This window comes from Coregonus clupeaformis, unplaced genomic scaffold (assembly GCF_020615455.1).
Source record: "Coregonus clupeaformis isolate EN_2021a unplaced genomic scaffold, ASM2061545v1 scaf1610, whole genome shotgun sequence".
Classification (NCBI taxonomy): domain Eukaryota; kingdom Metazoa; phylum Chordata; class Actinopteri; order Salmoniformes; family Salmonidae; genus Coregonus; species Coregonus clupeaformis.
In genome coordinates, this window is record NW_025535064.1 from 32,372 (window position 1) to 49,679 (window position 17,308).

General features: G+C 39.9%; 1 long non-coding RNA gene across 1 annotated transcript; it reads left to right on the forward strand.

The window, feature by feature from the left end:
- Nucleotides 1–12,506: 12,506 nt before the first annotated feature.
- Nucleotides 12,507–15,129, forward strand: LOC121558711. Its single transcript, XR_006659713.1, has 2 exons — nucleotides 12,507–12,544; nucleotides 15,057–15,129. It is a non-coding gene; the product is annotated as an uncharacterized LOC121558711 (long non-coding RNA).
- Nucleotides 15,130–17,308: the final 2,179 nt, after the last annotated feature.

Here is a 17,308-nt window from a genome sequence, read left to right on the forward strand (position 1 = left end):
CTTTGCCTCCTGGACCCTACTCTACTCCCTTTCTGCACCCTAGAAAATGTAATTGATACGATTGTGATGCGTTGTTGTCTCACCTAGCTATCTTAAGATGAATGCACTATTGTAAGTCACTCTGGATAAGAGTGTCTGATGAATTAGTCAAATTTAAAAATGTGAATTGATATGGAATTGACCCCAACCCTGATGGTTACTAACCCTTGTGATAGTGAGTGGAGGATGATATGGCTCGTAACACTTTAGAATAGTTTTATTCCCCTGTATTGTACAGCATACTTATATTAAGTCATTTGTTACCCAGTACAGCCAGAAGAGGACTGGCCACTGCTCAGAGCCTGGTTCCTCTCTAGGTTTCTTCCTAGGTTCCTTCCTTCCATGCTTGCTCTTTGGGGTTGTAGTCTCGGTACCTGCACCCTCAGCGGAGTCAACAAACACCGGAAGCATCCGTGTTTCAGGGAAAAGGCAGAGCGGAAGGCAAAGCCTGAAAACCGGAAGCTTCTGGTTTCTGTGGACCTGGTTTAGGCGTTTATTTTACGCCTGATACGTTAGGTTAGGGTATCTGTAAAGCACTCTGTGACAACGGCTGATGTAAAATGGGCTTTATAAAATAAATGTGATTGATGTAAATCACACCAACTGACTGGTTCTTCTGATGTTGTTCACACAGGAGACCATGTTGAGACATTCTCTACATCCAGAGAGCAACAGCAGGAAGATCACAGAGCTAAGAGGTCTCACCACTGCCCACATTGTGAGGAGATTTTCCCAATTCTATCAAAGCTCAAAAATTCACCTAAAAATACACACAGGAGATAATCTATTTCCCTGCTCTGATTGTGGGAAGAGCTGTAAAATATCAAGGGATCTGGTACTCCTGCTCTGACTATTGGAAGAGTTTCTCTCAACATGGCCACATGAATGTGAGAATCCTCATCAGTTGTCTGACTAGCTAAGATTAAAATCATTCCATCACTTAATTCTCAAGAAATCGTAGCACACTCTATTGTAATCCTATTGTTTCTCACTGTGAGAGAACTGTGCAGAGGAAAGGGAACGTTATAGAATGTTAGCCTCTCTTTACTTTATTGATCAGTGTTCACCTGGTCAGTTTTGGTGTGTTTTGTTTGCTTCTACTGTAATGATATTGAGATTACCTTGGATTTGCCCTTGGGTTGAATATCCTCTGTGAGGCTGGTTGACTGGGTGGTACTGATTCTCTCTGCAGTTTTCTGTGGGAATGAGCTAGCAGACACAACATGTATCAGATAGAGATGGTGTGATGATCAGTTTTCACCATTAGTTTGGGTGGATACTTTTTGTTTATTAAATTGTATTTTAAAACTAGATGAGTTATTTTAGTCATTAATAGTCATTAAGGCTTAATTCAAGCCTGTTTAATTTATCTGCCAATGAAAAATAGTATGTATATGAATTTGTACTAGTCAAGCTCTTCTCTTTTGTGTAATGAATTACCAAAAAACTATGTTTCAAGTGACATATTTACTGTTGTTCTGAAGCTGAACAAGACAGGAAGTTTAAATGAGCATCACAAAGTTAAATCTGACCTATTCACTAACATGTTTTGTCAGCATAAGCAGCTGGGAGACATGCTAGAGTACTGTAACATTATTGATCTACTGAATCATTGTAGTTGTTGGGGGTAATCTTTACAGTAAATATAATGGTGGTGGATAAGCCTTCAATGCAAGCTGCAGGGGGTTGCCTTTCAACAAGATGATCCTGACATTTTAAAGGTTAAAAAGGTGGACTTTGTGGCCTTTATCGCAATGGTGATTAACGGCACTGCCAAGGTGGAGAAAAGATCTAGGAAGATAGAAATGGGGCGGCAGGTGGCTTAGTGGTTAAGAGCGTTGTGCCAGTAACCGAAAGGTCACTGGTTCTAATCCCCGAGCCGACTAGGTGAAAAATCTGTCGACGTGCCCTTGAGCAAGGCACGTAACCCTAATTGCTCCTGTAAGTCGCTCTGGATAAGAGTGTCTGCTAAATGACTTAAATTAAATAGAAATCATTGTGGTTGCGGCAGAACGGTTCCTGGGGCTGAAAGATTTATTGGCAAAAGAGTTACATGGAATATTGTCAAAAGCCGTACCACCATCTCAGGTCCTAGAGACTGAGAAGGGAGATATGGAGATTTAAAGGAAGGAAGAAATGGGAGTTTTGTTTGTTTTGGTAATGTACTATTTTTTATTAGGGTGGAGTAAGTTAGTATCACTATTAAGTATGGATGTATTTTTTATTTAATTTATTTTGTGGTTTCAAACCGTCCAGTTGGTGGTGGCAATACAACTTTTGGATGTAGTCTGCCATAAAACCCACAGAAGAAGAAGAAGATGTCGCTGTTGCATTGTGGTAGTTGGGGAACAGGAACTTCCGGGGAGGCGCGCAACATTCTTCAGAACAAAGCAAACGAAAGGACTGTGCTTTCCTTTTCTCTTTATTACTACAGGTATGTAATAGCACTTTTACACTGTCTAATATCGAAATAACGTCATAACATGTTGGATAACAAATCAGTCAAGGTATTATCACGTTTGGGAAAGGTTTTGTGTAATGTTTGTGTCAATCCGAGTGATTGAAGAACGTGATAAAAAATATTTTACAAGCACATGGTCCATTACACGTTTTCATTTGTGAGGCTTTCCAGGTTCGTATATAGGTCAGTGCGTTTCGCCTGGGTATGTTCAGTTCAAAAACGTTTTGGAAAGTTGCAGATAGAAATACCCTGAATAGAAGTGACATGATTAATTAGAATCAGAGGCATGTTTGTTCTACATAATACATTTGTATCTGATCGTGGCCAACGTCTCCGTCCTCCTGCTGGACGCAGCCCTGGTACCCGCTTGTCCCTACGGATGTGAAGCTAGCCAGAATAACGATTAACCACAATAGTGGAATTTGCGGTTCGCCCTCAAAATAAAAGGCCCTCATTGAAAGTGATGCAAACTGATACAAAATATTGGAATCATGTCAAACGTTGTTACTTAATTTAAAATGAATTACAAAAACTAATTATTTTGAAAATAAACAGGGGGAAAAAACGGTTGAAATCCCACTGTGGAGGTATTAGACCACATAATTGCATTGGGGGCAGTCGTATATGCACTTATGAAACGGGTTGGATTGTGCACCCATGGAACGGGTGACACCCACAGAAAACAATTATCAAGAGTTTATACAAATATTAGCATCTTAGCTCTTATTGCAGGACTTTGACTGTGAAAAATCACCTTCCCAGTCAGTCTATTGCAGGGGTACTCCAGTACTATTTGAGAAGGTCCGGTCAAACAAATTTCCTAGGTGGCAAAGGTCCGCATGGATATTGTCATTTATTGGTGTAGTAACAAACCCCCAACTTGTGACCCCAAACTGTTCACAACCCTCTTGTTGGCGGAGAGAACATTTAGCAGTTTTAAAGCTAATATCCCGTAATTCTACACATTTTACGATGGGGCTGAGATTTGTAGTTGTTGCTCTTTTTAAGCAATTCTACATGTTTCCATGTCTTATGTGTGTTTATATAATACCAGGGGTTGAAGCCCAACCAAAACAGTATTATTATATAATTTTGTTGTGACCCGTGGTCCATATTGACCCCGTTCTTGGTCCTTACCGCGTTACGCCTGTTGAGTATGCTGTTTCTTTTGTTTGTATTAGACATTCATATTGCACTGTACAGCCCTACCTATGTATTGTTCAGCCTACTCAGTGACACCCACAGAACACAACTATGTAGAGTTTACACAAATATTAGCGTCTTCACTCTATTGCAGGACTCTGAAACCACTGTTGTCCGGGAGTTTAACCCTGTCAGCTAAATTGTTATGATAATCAGTGGTTTCAAGTTTGTCTCTGTACATTTTTGACGAGATGATCATAGCAAAAAATTAATATTTCTGCATGTCCCGCTGTGCAAATGCATTGTTTCTCATTGCAAATAGGCTCAGGATAACTCCTAATAAAGTTGAGTAGCTGATAGGCCTTTTCAGAGCTTAAATAGCCAAAATGATTAGTCACAGGGCTCCCGAGTGGCGCAGCGGTCTAAGACACTGCATCTGTCACTACAGACCCTGGTTGGATTCCAGGCTGTATCACAATACGGCCGTGATTGGGAGTCGCATAGGGTGGTGCAAAATTGGCCCAGCATTGTCCGGGTTTGGCCAGGGTAAGCCATTATTGTAAATAAGAATTTGTTCTTAACTGACTTGGCCCAAACATTAGACCGGACCAAATCTGAACCAATCACTCAGACATCATTAGGCAGGTTTCCATTGACCCAGGTGCATTCGACAAAAGCAATGTTGCAACAAAGAAAATCTTTGCACCGTGTAATGGAAGCGGCAGATATAGGAGAAATGTTCTAAAGCGCGACAACATTTTAAATCGTTGGACGGGTGGGTTTTTCTTTTGTCAAACTTTATTTTATTCTGACAACTGAGGATTGAAACAGTGTTTTTTAAATAAATGATGATTGCCAAATCATTTTGACGTTACAGGGTGAGTCATTACGTCCAGCTGTTTTTATCGACACAAGAAAGTTACATGGAAACACACCCTAGAGGGCAATTGTCGTATCTATTTTCTATGCAAACTTTTTCTAAATGTCCAGAAAAAAATCACTGGACAAGTTATTGGAAACATAGCTACTGTTTCACAAGATTGGAAAGTACAGTACAGCAGAGTACAGGAAAGAGAAGTTTAGTTCAGTACAGTACAGCAGTACAGAGGACAGTACAGTATAACGTACTGTATTGTATTCTACTCTAATGTACTCTGTTAGGGCTGGGCGATATGGACTAAAAATCATACAGCTGTATCTTGAGTTTTTTCAAACGTATGGGTGATTCAAGATTTCTTAATTTTGTTTTTCTCTAAGTAAGTGTTGTACAATTAAAGGTCAAATACACTGCATTTCAAACAGTCAGCAATCTAATGAATTAAGGGCTTGTGAAGTTGTACCTATGAATAAATACAATTGTTTTTTGATTGAAATAATACAGTGAAGACAACGTTATTCAGGAACATATTACATAGTGCTGCCTAAAACAAACTGCAACCTTGTACTAAATGGTTTTTCAGTCATTTTTGTGAATTTCTGAAATCTGCTATAGGTTAAGTGCACTTACGTTGTTTAATTTAAAGTGTGCAATTTGTGTCTAATGTGAAATTAATAAATGGTTTGTTGTCAATGCTTAGCTATCTGATCTAATATATTTTTATAGAATAACGAAAGTGCCAGAACTGTCAAGACAATAACTTTTTGTTTCTGTTTCTCATTGTTACTACAGGAAGACTAGAATTAAATCTGAGGCCGGTAACATCAACAGTGAGGACAAACCCAGCGAGCCTCTCTCCTTCCACATTGAGTCCAAACCTACAGTCAGTGTGTCCTGATTGTGACAGTGGAGCCCAGTTTGCTAAGAAGATCCAGAGATGGCATCAGTGAAGTTGGAAGACTGCAGTCAAACACTGGAGCTGAATGTCAACATTAAAGATGAAGAAGAGGAGGAGAAGATTGGGAAATCTGTTTCTCACGGTAAGAGCAGGTTCTATCTAACTAAGTTGGTGTTTGTTCCAACTTCCCACTGTGCATGAAAAGTTGCAGTAGAACGGTTTCATGATGAACTGTTTCAATAAGATGGTATGTTATTCCATGTTACTCAGACTTGCATGGTTTGATACCAATATTGCCAGCATTTGTTTTATTTACTGGGCTATCTGGAGTGCTCAGAGTGTAGACTAAAGAAGTGAAGTAGACAAACTGCCAATGTTTTAAAGTTCTAGGAAATGAGTCTGTGTAGTGTCTAACCCCTGTTATAGTGAGTGGAGGATGTAGCTCAGTTGGTAGAGCATGGCGCTTGCAACGCCAGGGTTGTGGGTTTGTTTCCCACGGGGGACCAGTATGAAAATGTATGCACTCACTAACTGTAAGTCGCTCTGGATAAGAGTGTCTGCTAAAAAATAATAATAATAATATGCCATTTAGCAGACGCTTTTATCCAAAGCGACTTACAGTCATGCATGCATAATTTTTTTTTTGTGTATGGGTGGTCCCGGGGATCGAAGCCACTACCTTGGCGTTACAAGCGCCGTGCTCTACCAGCTGAGCTACAGAGGACCAAAATGTAAATATATAATTATCATGACTGATGAGCATACACTCAATTAGTATTTGGTAGCATTGCCTTTAAATTGTTTAACTTGGATCAAACATTTCGGGCTTCAAGCTTTAACTTCCTGACTGATGTCTTGAGATGTCGCTTCAATATATCCACATAATCTTCCTTACTCATGATGCCATCTAATATGTGAAGTGCACCAGTCTCTCCTGCTGCAAATACCCCCCTTTTTCCTCCAAACATAACGATGGTCATTATGGCCAAACAGTTCTATTTTAGTTTCATCAGACCAAGGACATTTCTCTAAAAAGTACGATCTTTGTCCCCATGTGCAGTTGCAATCCGTAGTCTGGCTTTTTTATGGCGGTTTTGGAGCAGTGGCTTCTTCCTTGCTGAGCAGCCTTTCAGGTTATGTCAATATAGGACTTGTTTTACTGTGGATAGAGATACTTTTGTACCTGTTTCCTCCAGCATCTTCACAAGGTCCCTTGCTGTTTTTCTGGGATTTACTTGCACTTTACACACCAAAGTACGTTCATCTCTAGGAGACAGAACGCCTCCTTCCTGAGCGATATGACGGCTGCATGGTCCCATGGTGTACTTGCGTACTATTGTTTGTACAGATGAACATGGTACCTTCAGGCATTTGGAAATTGCTCCCAAGGATGAACCAGACTTGTGGAGGTCTACGATTTTTTTCCTGAGGGTCTTGGCTGATTTCTTTTGACTTTCCCATGATGTCAAGCAAAGAGGCACTGAGTTTGAAGGTAGGCCTTGAAATACATCCACAGGTACATCTCCAATTGACTCAAATGATGTCAATTAGCCTATCAGAAGCTTCTAAAGCCATGACATCATTTTTTGAATTTTCCGTGCTGTTTAAAAGGCACAGTCAACTTAGTGTATGTAAACTTCTGACCCACTGAAATTGTGATACAGTGAATTATGTGAAATAATCTGTCTTTTTGTCGAGGCACAGGATTTTGTCGAGGCACAGAACTGCGGGAGGGTACCAAAACATTTCTGCAGCATTGCAGGTCCCCAAGAACACAGTGGCCTCCAGCGTTTTTTTTTTACACATATATTTATTAGTTCCAAGTAGGACAATCAACAATTACAGAAATACAATTGTTCTCATTATCCAATTGTATTGCAACAATCTCAGGCGGGTGTTTATGGTCTGTATCTGAGCTCTCGAGCATATCATACCCCAGTCCTCCGCTGAAATATTTATTGTATCCACTGAAGTCTCTTACTATCAGAGTTGTCTTCATGAGTAGCTACCATTTTCCAATATAATGATGTAATTTGACCTCTCCCATAACACATATTAACAGAGAGCATTTCTAAAGTGGTCAAAGTAGGTTGTAGGGCAGATTGTTTTAGACTGGAAAAAATAAAGCTTCTCAATTGTAAGTATTTGAAAAAATAATTTAGTGGTAAGTTATATCTTCTCTTTAGCTCTACAAATGACATTAGCCCTTTTTTCTTTTATTGTATAAGTCCATTACTTTAACAATACCTTTTCTTCTAAGTTCTTTAAACCCCAAGTCATTTTTACCAGGTGTGAAATTGTCATTTCCCCAAATTGGTGTAAAACTGGATAATACAGGGGATTCACCCAGATATTGCTGTACTTCCTGCCATATAGTTGGTGTTTTTAACAAAGGGATTAGTAGTCTTCTTCTTTAGTTTCTTAAAGGGAGCAGAGTACAAATATCCATCCAAAGTGAAGCCTTTTGTGGTTTCTTGGAGAACCAAAACATTGCAGCCCAGTAATGCCACTGTAGGTTTGGAAGTTGCATCCCCCCTCTGTCATGGGGCAAATAAAGAAGAGAAAGTCCAAGCCTTGGTTTTCTGTTGCTCCAGATAACATTTGAGAGTATCTTTCAGATCTTTGGGGAAAATAAAGGTGGTGTAGCCAGAGGAATTGATTGAAATAGATAAAGACATTTGGGCAGAATATTCATCTTAATGATATTTATTCTACCAGTAATAGATATAGACAATGATGTCCATCTGTTGATGGATTCTGTTACACTCGTTACCATGGGGACATCATTTGTTGAGCTCAAGGAGCTCATTTCTGGTGTGATTTTAATACCAAGATATGTGAAACCTTGTTCTGTATTCACAAATGGATGCTGTACAATTGGATTCAGTCTCTCATGTTTGTTTAGGGAAAGTTTTTAACTTTAAACCCCTCCTTAGAGAGGAGGAGAAGCAACCTAGCTGAAACGATTCAACATACAGTGCATTGGGAAATTATTCAGACCCCTTGAATTTTTCCACATTTTGTTACGTTACATCCTTATTCTAAAATAGATTACATTGTTTGTTAACCTCATCAATCTACACACAATACCCCATAATGACAAAGCAAAAACAGGTTTTTTGAAATTGTACCAATTTTTATTTTTTATAATTTTTCTTTATATGTAAATATCACATTTACATAAGTATTCAGACCCTATACTCAGTACTTTTGTTTAAGCACCTTTGGCAGCGATTACAGCCTCAAGTTTTCTTTGGTATGATGCTACAAGCTTGGCACACCTGTATTTGGGGAGTTTCTCCAATTCTTCTCTGCAGATTCTCTCAAGCTCTGTCAGATTGGATGGGGAGCGTCAGTGCACAGCTATTTTCTGGTCTCTCCAGAGATGTTAGATCTGATTAAAAACCGGGCTCTGGCTGGGCCACTCAAGGACGTTCAGAGACTTGTCTTGAAGCCACTCCTGCGTTGTCTTGGCTGTGTGCTTAGGGTAGTTGTCCTGTTGAAAGGTGAACCTTCGCCCCAGTCTGAAGTCCTGAGCGCTCTGGAGAAGGTTTTCATCAAGGATCTCTCTGTACTTTGCTCTGTTCATCTTTCCCTCGATCCTGACTAGTCTCCCAGTCCCTGCCGCTGAAAGACATCCCACAGCATGATGCTGCCACCACCATGCTTCACCGTAGGGATGGTGCCAGGTTTCCTCCAGATGTGATGCTTGGCATTCAGGCCAAGGAGTTCAATATTGGTTTCATCAGACCAGATAATCGTGCTTCTCATGGTCTGAGAGTCTTTAGGTGCCTTTTGGCAAATTCCAATCAGGCTGTCGTGCCTTTTACTGAGGAGTGGCTTCCGTCCAGCCACTAACATAAAGGCCTGATTGGTGGAGTGCTGCAGAGATGGTTGTCCTTCTGGAAGTTTCTCCTATCTCTACCATGGAACTATGGAGCTCTGTCAGAGTGACCATCGGCTTGTTGTCACCAACGCCCTTCTCCCCCGATGGCTCACTTTAGCCAGGCGGCCAGCTCTAGGAAGAGTCTTGGTGGTGTGTGTGTGTATGTGTGTGTGTGTTATATATATATATATATATATATATATATATATATATATATATATATATATATATACTAAACTAAACTAAACTATACATACATACATACATACATACATACATACATACATACATACATACATACACATACATACATACATACATACATACATACATACATACATACATACACATACTATGGCAGTGGGGGAATAGGATGTTCCGGGCAGGTATTCTTCAGAATAAAGAAAGCGCCAGAACTGTGCAGTCAAGAAGATAACCTTTGTGTCTGTTTCTGTTTATTACTAGAGGTATGTAATAGCACGTTTATTTGATATTTCTGAGTTCATTTAGCATGTTATTGGTTTTGTGTAAAATTCACGAGGTAAAATGGCGGTGCCCTCTCGTTCTGCTTCAACGGACTTCAGTGAGGACAGTGCCGGTGCAGAGAGAAAATGTCACGGTCACACTACAGATTTGAAGCTGAATGTAATGATTAGCAGTTTTCTACATGTGTACTAATATTCAGACACATTCAGTAGTTTCTGTCTTTATCTATAAATGTTGCTATGGTTTGAACAGGAAATACAATTGGTTTTTGATTGAAATAATACAGTGAAGACAAGGTTATTAAAGAAAGTAGCACATAGTGCTGTCTAAAACAAACTGTAACCTTGTACTAAATGGATTTTGAGTCAATTGTGCATTTATGTGAATTTGGGAAACCACCTATAGGTTAAGTGCACTTACGTTGTGTAGTGTGTACTTTGTGTCTAAGGTGTACCTGCACCTATGTCAGTCCAAGGCAAACACTGAATTAGATCATTGAACAACAAAAATATAATATATATTTTAGAGAATAAAGAAAGTGCCAGAACTGTCAAGACAATAACTCTTTGTGTCCGTTTCTCTTTATTACTACAGGCCGACTAGAATTAAATCTGAGGCCGGTAACATCAACAGTGAGGACAAACCCAGCCTGCCTCTCTCCTTCCACACTGAGTCCAAACCTACAGTCACTGGGTCCTGATTGTGACAGTGGAGCCCAGTTTGCTAAGCAGGAGCCAGAGATGGCATCAGTGAAGCTGGAAGACTGCAGTCAAACACTGGAGCTGAATGTCAACATTAAAGATGAAGATGAGGAGAAGATTGGGAAATCTGTTTCTCATGGTAAGAGCAGGTTCGATCTAATTAAGTTTGTGTTTGTTCCAACGTCTCACTGTGTATGAAAAGTTGCAGTAGACCTGTTTTATGATGAACTGTTTGTATGAAAAGGTAGATGTTATTTCGTGCTACAGAGACTTGCATGGTTTGACACCAGTATTGTCAGCATGTGTTTTATTTACTGGGCTATCTGGAGTGATCAGAGAGTAGACTAAAGAAGTGAAGTAGACAAACTGCCAGTGTTTTAAAGTTCTATGAAATGAGTCTGTGTAGTTACTAACCCTTGTGATAGTGAGTGGAGGATGATATGGCTCATCATTTTCACTCATTTTTGCCTTCAAAATCTGGCTCATCATTTTAATGACTTTTGTCCCTTTTTAGCTTTTGACTCTTACCCACTTTTAGAATAGTTTTTTTCCCCCTTTTGTATTGTACAGCCTACTGATATGAATACATATGTCACCTGGTACAGCCAGAAGGTTTTTAGTAGCCACGGTGCTTCTACACCTGCATTGCTTGCTCTTTCGTGATTTTTAGGAAGGGTTTCTGTAAAGCACTTTGTGACTTTGCCGATGTAAAAAGGACTTCGTAAATTAAATGTATATGTACATTACCAGTCAAAAGTCTTGACACACCTACTCATTCCAGGGTTTTTCTTTATTTTTACTATTTTCTATGTTGTAGAATAATAGTGACGACATTTAAAACTATTCTATAACACATATGGAATCACGTAGTAACCAAAAAAAGTGTTAAACAAATCAAAATATATTTTAAGTAGCCACCCTTTGCCAGCTTTGCACACTCTTGGCATTCTGTCAACCAGCTTCATGAGGTAGTCACCTGGAATGCATTTCAATTAACAGGTGTGCCTTGTTAAAAGTTAATTTGTGGAATTTCTTTCTCAACATCAACTTTTCAGAGGAGACTGTGTGAATCAGGCCTTCATGGTCGAATTGCTGCAAAGAAACCACTACTGAAGGACACCAATAAGAAGAAGAGACTTGCTTGGGCAAAGAAACACGAGCAATGGATATTAGACCGGTGTTAATCTGTCATTTTGTCTGATGAGTCCAAATTTCAGATTTTTGGTTCCATCAGCCTTGTCTTTGTGAGACGCAGAGTAGGTGAACGGATGATCTCCACATGTGTAGTTTCCACCATGAAGCATGGAGGAGATGGTATTATGGTGTGGGGGTGCTTTGCTGGTGACACTGTCTGTGATTTATTTAGAATTCAAGGCACACTTACCAGCATGGCTACCACAGCATTCGGCAGCGATATGCCATCCCATCTGGTTTGCACTTAGTGGGACTACCATTTGTTTTTCAACAGGACAATGACCCAACACACCTACAGGCTGTGTAAGTGCTATTTGACCAAGAAGGAGAGTGATGGAGTGCTGCATCAGATGACCTGGCCTCCACGATCACCCGACCTCAACCCAATTGAGATGATTTGGGATGAGTTGGACCGCAGAGTGAAGGAAAAGCAGCCAACAAGTGCTCAGCATATGTGGGAACTCCTTCAAGACTGTTGGAAAAGCATTCTAGGTGAAGCTGGTTGATAGACTGCCAAGCGTGTGCAACGCTGTCAAGGCAAAGGGTGGCTACTTTGAAGAGTCTAAAATATAAAATATATTTTGATTTGTATAACACTTTTTTTGGTTACTACATGATTCCATTTGTGTTATTGAATAGTTTTGATGTCTTCACTATTAATCTAGGTAGAAAATAATACAAATAAATAAAACCCTTGAATGAGTGGGTGTGTCAACTTATGACTGGTACTGTATATTACACCAACTGACTGGTTCTTCTGATGTTGTTCACACAGGAGACCATGTTGAGACATTCTCTACATCCAGAGAGCAACAGCAGGAAGATCACAGAGCTAAGAGGTCTCACCACTGCCCACATTGTGAGGAGATTTTCCCAATTCTATCAAAGTTAAAAATACACCTAAAAATACACACTGGAGAGAAGCCTTACTCCTGCTCTGATTGTGTAAAATGCTTCACAACATCAGCTGAAATAAAATGTCATCAGAGAACACACACAGGAGAGAAGCCTTACTCCTGCTCTGACTGTGGAAATAGTTTCTCTCGACTGGGCGACCTAAAAATACATGAACGTATACACACAGGAGAGAAGCCTTACTCCTGCTCTAATTGTGTAAAATGCTTCACAACATCAGCTGAAATAAAATGTCATCAGAGAACACACACAGGAGAGAAGCCTTACTTCTGCTCTGACTGTGGAAATAGTTTCTCTCAACTGGGCCACTTAAAAACACATGAACGTATACACACAGGAGAGAAGCCTTACTCCTGCTCTAATTGTGTAAAATGCTTCACAACATCAACTATGCTAAAGGTTCATCAAAGAACACACACAGGAGAGAAGCCTTACTTCTGCTCTGACTGTGGGGCGAGTTTCTCTCAACCTGGCAACTTAAAACAACATGAACGTATACACACAGGAGAGAAGCCTTACTGCTGCTTTCACTGTGCTGCGAGTTTCTCTCAACCTGGCAACTTAAAACAACATGAACGTATACACACAGGAGAGAAGCCTTACTGCTGCTTTGACTGTAGGAAGAGTTTCTCTCAACTTAGCCACTTTAAAAGACACCAAGGTATACATAACGGAGAGAAGCCTTACTCCTGCTCTGACTGTGGAAAATGTTTTAAATCATCAGCGGAGCTAAAAGTTCATCAGAGAACACACACAGAAGAGAAGCCTTACTTCTGCTCTGACTGTGGAAAATGTTTTAAATCATCAGCGGAGCTAAAAGTTCATCAGAGAACACACACAGGAGAGAAGCCTTACTCCTGCTCTTACTGTGGAAAGAGTTGCTCTCGACTGGGCGACTTAAAACTACATGAACGTATACATACAGGAGAGAAGCCTTACTCCTGCTCAGATTGTGTAAAATGCTTCACAACATCAGCTAAGCTAAAAGTTCATCAGAGAACACACACAGGAGAGAAGCCTTACTTCTGCTCTGACTGTGGGGCGAGTTTCTCTCAACCTGGCAACTTAAAACTACATGAACGTATACATACAGGAGAGAAGCCTTACTGCTGCTCAGGTTGTGGAAAATGCTTCACAACATCAGCTAAGCTAAAAGTTCATCTGAGAACACACACAGGAGAGAAGCCTTACTCCTGCTCTTACTGTGGAAAATGTTTTAAAACATCAGTTGAGCTAAAAGGTCATCGGAGAACACACACAGGAGAAAACACTTACTTATAAACACATCAACGTATACATTAAGGAGAGAAGCCTCAACAGTTGTCTCAGACCAGTTTAAGAGTAAAGTCACTCATCACTTCATTCTCACCTCATAAAGGAAGTGGGAACAGTGAATTTGATAACATTAAGAAAGAGTAACACTCTATTGTAATCCTATTGTTTCTCACTGTTAGAGAACTGTGCAGAGGAAAAGGGAACGTTATAGAATGTTAGCATCTCTTTACTTTACCGATCTGTGTTCACCTGGTCAGTTTTGGTGCGTTTTGTTATCTTCTACTGTAATGATACTGAGATGACCTTGGATTTGCCCTTAGGGTTGAATACATTCAGTGAGGTCTGATAGATGACTGGGTGGTACTGCTTTCCTCTGCAGTTTTCTGTGGGAATGAGCTAGTTCGGACACTCATCGGTACAACACAAGACATGCAGCAAGAGGTTTCTTCACAGTCCCCAGGTCCAGAACAGACGCTGGGAAACGCACAGTATTAATTAGAGCCATGACTACATGGAACTCTCTGCCAGGTAACTCAAACTAGCAATAAAACCAGATTCAAAAATCATAAAATCAATAAAATAAACCTTATGACACATTTAAAAAAATAACAACAGGAACTTTTAGCTCAGCTGATGTTGTGAAGCATTTTACACATCTCATATGTATATACTGTATTCTATAATATTCTACTGTATCTTAGTCCATGTCGCTCTGTCATTGGTTGTCTATATATGTATATATTGTATTCTATAATATTCTACTGTATCTTAGTCCATGCCGCTCTGTCATTGGTTGTCCATATATGTATATATTCTTAAATTCCATTCCTTGCTTAGACTTGTGTGTATTGGGTATATGTTGTGAAATTATTAGATATTACTTGTTAGATATTACTGCACTGTCAGAGCTAGAAGCACAAGCATTTCGCTACACCCGCTATAACATTTTATTTTATTTGAAGAGACAGATTTTTTTCAAATGTATTTTATATTGTATTTTGCATTGTATTATGCTTGTGATACGTGGTTGGAATACCACTGTGATGTGTGGTTCTCTCCTGGCTATCATAAGATGAATGCACTAGCTCTCTGGACGGGAGCATCTGCAATGTTACTAAATTGTAAATGTAGTGCTTGATGATGTATTTGATGTATTTTTGTGTTTCCTGTTTGTACCCCAGGAAGAGTAGCCGCTGGGGATCCTAATAAAATACTACATTGTACTGAATGTATCAGATAGAGATGATGTGATGATCAGTTTTCACGATTAGTCTTTTTTTTGGCCATTTATGAATGTGTTATTCAATGTGTTTCTATTGGATATAGTAGTAAAGGCCAAATTCATTTTTAAATATATATTTTTATAACTAAAGGGGTCCTAAAATTCAAAATCAAAGGGAACGTTATAGAATGTTAGCATCTCTTTACTTTACTGATCAGTGTTCACCTGGTCAGTTTTGGTGTGTTTTGTTAGCTTCTACTGTAATGATATTGAGATGACCTTGGATTTGCCCTTAGGGTTGAATATCCTCTGTGAGGCGTCTCACAATGGAGTTTGATGGTTGACTGGGATGTACTGCAGTTTTCTGTGGGAATGAGCTGGTAGACACAACATACACTGAGTTTACAAAACATTAAGGACACCTGCTCTTTCCATGACAGACTGACTGGGTGAACCCAGGTGAAAGCTATGATCCTTAATGATGTAGTTGTGGTGTATTTATTATGGATCCCCATTAGCTTTCAGCAGAAAACAAGAAACTGCAGTTGCAGTGGGCTAAGGAATGAAAAACATTGCCTGGTCTGATGAATCCCGGTTCCTGCTGTTTCATGCTGATGGGAGGACTAAGGTATGGAGGAAACCACGTACATGCATCCATGCCGTGTGTCAGCATTGCAGGATGGTGGTGGTGGTGTGGGGTGGGATTTCATGGCACACATTGGGCCCCTTGATAAAAGTGGAGCAACGCAGTCAACATGGTATTTTTTCAGCAGGATTATGCCCCATGCAACAAGCCTTGTCCAGGAATTGTTCCAAGAACATGACAGTGAATTCAGCTTACTGCAGTGGCCTTCCGAGGCACCAGATCTCAATCCAATTGTGCATCTGTTGTAGGAGATGGAACGAGCTATTCGGAGTAGAGATCCACTCCCAGCCAACCTGACACAACTGTGGGAAGCATTGCAGTCAACATGGTCCAGCATCCCTGTGGAATGCTCTCAACACCTTGGAGAGTCCATGCCCCGATGAATTGAGGCTATTCTGAGGACAAAGGGGGGTGCAACTCAATATTAGGAAGGTGTTCCTAATGTTTTGTACACTCAGTGTATATCAGATAAAGATGGTGTGATGATCAGTTTTCAGCATTAGTTTGGGTGGATGATTTTATATTACTAAACAACTTTTATTAATTATAAAAAGGCTATGAATCGACTACTTGTGTTTTTTAAATTGTCTTTTAAAATTAGATTAATTATTTTATTCATTGATTATGAATGTATTTGGATAACTGTATTGAAGTTAATTGATCTGGCTGCAGGTAGCCTAGCGGTTAAGAGTGTTGGGCCAGTAACTGAAAGGTCGCTGGTTTGAATCCCGAGCCAACTAGGTGAAAAATCTGTTGTTGTGCCCTTGATCAACTCAATTAACCCTAATTGGTCCTGTAAGTTGCTCTGGATAAGAGCATCTGCTAAATGACTCAAATGTAATGAAAAATACTGTTTGTACATTAATTTGATCTGGGCAACATCTTTTTGTGTATAATTAAATGAAACAAACTGTTTTAAATCAAATAGTTAGTGTCTTACCCTGGACAGAGGGACAGGGCCATAGTAAGCTAGACTATGTAGCTGCTGTTGTTAGTAGCCTGCAGTTTCCATGCAATACAGCATGTCAGATCGCTAGTGTTTAGGTGTATAGGCTTCTACATTTATGCAGGAGTTTTTGCTTGTGTCTGTCAGGGAGTGATGTGTTATCAGGCTTGCTAAATAACTACAGGAGGGAAGTGGAGAGCGCTCCTTGAGCTTTGTGCCCGGTCCACGCGACATGGTCAAGAGACGCAAAGAGCCAGCATTAGCACTCCGATGTGAAGGACAGCTCTTACAAAAATGTACCATCGTAGTACAATGAACAACAACATTCCATTGTCCTATGATGTGTTTTTTTTACAAAATACAACTAACGTTTATTTATTTTTTAAACATCCCTTTCATAGCACCTACCACTCCATTAAAGGAGTAGTTCACTATTTTACAACTTTAAGTCCTATATGTAAGGTTTGTATACAGGGGACGTCGGTCTGTACTCAAGATTCAAAGGTACAGTGGGGAAAAAAGTATTTAGTCAGCCACCAATTGTGCAAGTTCTCCCACTTAAAAAGATGAGAGAGGCCTGTAATTTTCATCATAGGTACACGTCAACTATGCAGACCCG